This window comes from Pinus tabuliformis, chromosome X (assembly GCF_031772625.1).
Source record: "Pinus tabuliformis cultivar Carrire ecotype Pingquan chromosome X, CPIR1, whole genome shotgun sequence".
NCBI classification, from domain to species: Eukaryota; Viridiplantae; Streptophyta; class Pinopsida; order Pinales; family Pinaceae; genus Pinus; species Pinus tabuliformis.
In genome coordinates, this window is record NC_142308.1 from 286,684,684 (window position 1) to 286,687,453 (window position 2,770).

The following is a 2,770-nucleotide window of genomic DNA, read 5'->3' on the forward strand; positions in this document are numbered from 1 at the left end:
TCGTGGCATTTTCGCTAGAACTGTTTTTCTACGATGTTTCATAAGCTAAAAAAAAACCCATTTGAGAAGACGTCGCGCTGAACCTCGGGTCTGAATTTCAATGCTTTTCACGCTATATTTGTGGAGATATGATCTGAGGAAGTTGGTCTTTTTGCAGACTCCTGAATTACATTCTAAACAGGTGACCTAGGGAAAACCGTCATAAATTTCTCTCTGAGCATTGGATTGAAATTTTGTAAGAAGCTAAAGAAAGAGGACGGATTTTAGTTTCTTGTATATCGTTTTTAGAGCCAAAGGTCAAAACAGGGATACATGGCACGTCGTACAAGTTCACTCTTCTAAACTAGTCTATAATCAGGTCACTGTGGGAGATTTGACATAACTCTTCCTTGGAGAATCCAATTGGGATCAGACTGGTGGCATTGGAAAGAGGACACAAAGGGCTACTATAGATCGTAATTTTAGAACTGGATGATTCGAAATCACAAAGATACATCAGAGGAAATATCGAGCTCCTACAAAGTGAAAAAAGGTGTGTAGATTTTTTTAAATTTTTGCTTAAGCTTGGTTTGAAAAATTATTTTGAAGGAATTCAAAGGGCATAGTAGAGCATTGCTATTGGTAACTGATGCCCAGAGGAAAGAAAATGCAAACACCTAGTAAGCAACCTGAAAGCAGTAGCATGACTCATGAAGAAGAGGAAGAAATGCTACATGATATATCAAAATTACAAGACCAAGTGCAACAAATGTCAGTCTCACAAAAGCTAATAGAAGCTAAGATAAATGGCATGGAATCTAAGATAAAGGGCATGGAAGCTAAGATGAATGGCATGGAAGCTAAGATGGATGATTCAAAGACAGATTTGAAGACAGACATGGAAGAATTGAAGATAAATATGAATAAGTTGCTACAAGAAATGGTCACTAATGGTGAAAGGGTAGTAAACGAAACTCATGATGAGAACAAAAGAAATGTTAATCATGATTCCATAGACCCTAATGTTGGATCGAAGACCCACCATATTCCAAAAATTGATATGAGGAAGTTTGATGGCAAGGATCCCGCAACATGGATATTACAGATGGAGCAATTTTTCGATCTCAATAATGTGCAAAACACACAAAAGGTACGTATTGCAACTTTATATTTGGAACCAAATCAGTTTGTATGGTATCAATGGCTTTGCTCTCGTAAACAAATTATCACTTGGGAAATTTTTACAGAAGAATTGACAGCACATTATGAGGATACAAAAAGCAACACTTTTTTTAGCCAATTGATAAGTCTCAAACAAAAGGGTTCAATAATGGAGCACATTGAGGAGTTCCAAAAATTGAACATAAGGGTAAAAGATATTCCAGAGGAGCATAGGATTGATGTGTTCATAGGGACTTTAAAGGATAATATCCAACATGATGTTCGCCTTTGGAACCTGATTCATTAGAGAAGGCATTCAGGTTAGCAAGAAAAATGGAAAGCAAAATTATGGCAACCAGGAAGCATACCACTCACAACTATAAAGATGGAAGTGTTGTTGCCCCTAGTCTTCCACAACCTATAAGGTTGACACCACAACAATTGGAAGAAAAAAGAGCAAAAGGGCTTTGTTACAATTGTGATAGCAAATACACTAAAGGTCATAAGTGTGCTGAGAAGAAATTATTCTACATAGATTGTGAAGAGGAAGAAGAAAAGGAGCAAGAAAGGTCAAAAGAAGAGGATATACTCCAGGAACAAAGCCTAGATAAAGAAGAAATGAATCCGACCATATCTTGTAATGCATTGGCGGGAATTACCACTCCTCAAACCATCAAGATAGAAGGACAAATCAAGAAGAAAAAGGTAATAGTGTTGATTGATTCAGGAAGTACCCACAATTTTATTCATTGTAAGGTAGCAAAAGAATTGAATTGCTTCTTATATCCAGCACCAGAGTGTCAAGTGATGGATTGCAAATGGAGGAACAATAAATTGCTTGGAAAGTGCCATAATATCAAGCTATCCATGGGAGAATATGTATTGACTAGCCCAATGCTTTCCATTCCAATGGGAGGTGTTGATGTTGTACTAGGAGTCCAATGGCTACAATCCTTGGGTACAATAGCTTTTAATTTTCAAGAACTTTTCATGAAATTTTCTGTGGAAGGAAAGGAAGTTGAATTAAGGGGTATTGCAGGGAAACCGAGAAAGATAATCAGCTCTAATGGTATGACAAAGCTTCTAAAAAAGGAACAAAGAGGTGTAATTGCACAATTATGTTCGCTAGATGTTTCCACATTGGAATCATCTATTTCTCCAGATCTCCAAAAAGTCTTGGACAATCATTCCAAGGTATTTGAGACTCCCAAAGGTCTCCCACCTATTCGTGATCATGATCATGCTATTCATCTGATTCCAGGAAGTGTTCCTCCAAACATCAGGCCGTACAGATATCCCTATGTCCAAAAGAGTGAAATTGAACGTATGGTTGCAGAAATGCTAGAGGCTGGTATAATTCAACCGAGTCAAAGTTCTTTCTCTGCTCCAGTAGTATTGGTGCACAAGAAGGATGGATCATGGCGCATGTGTCCAGATTATAGGGAGCTCAACAAGCTCACTATTAAAGATAAGTTTCCCATTCCTGTCATTGATGAATTACTGGATGAATTGCATGGATCAATTTACTTCACCAAGTTGGATCTTCGTTCAGGATATCATCAAATCAGAATGAAGACTGAAGACATTCCAAAAACAACATTTAGAACTCATGAGGGTCATTATGAATTTT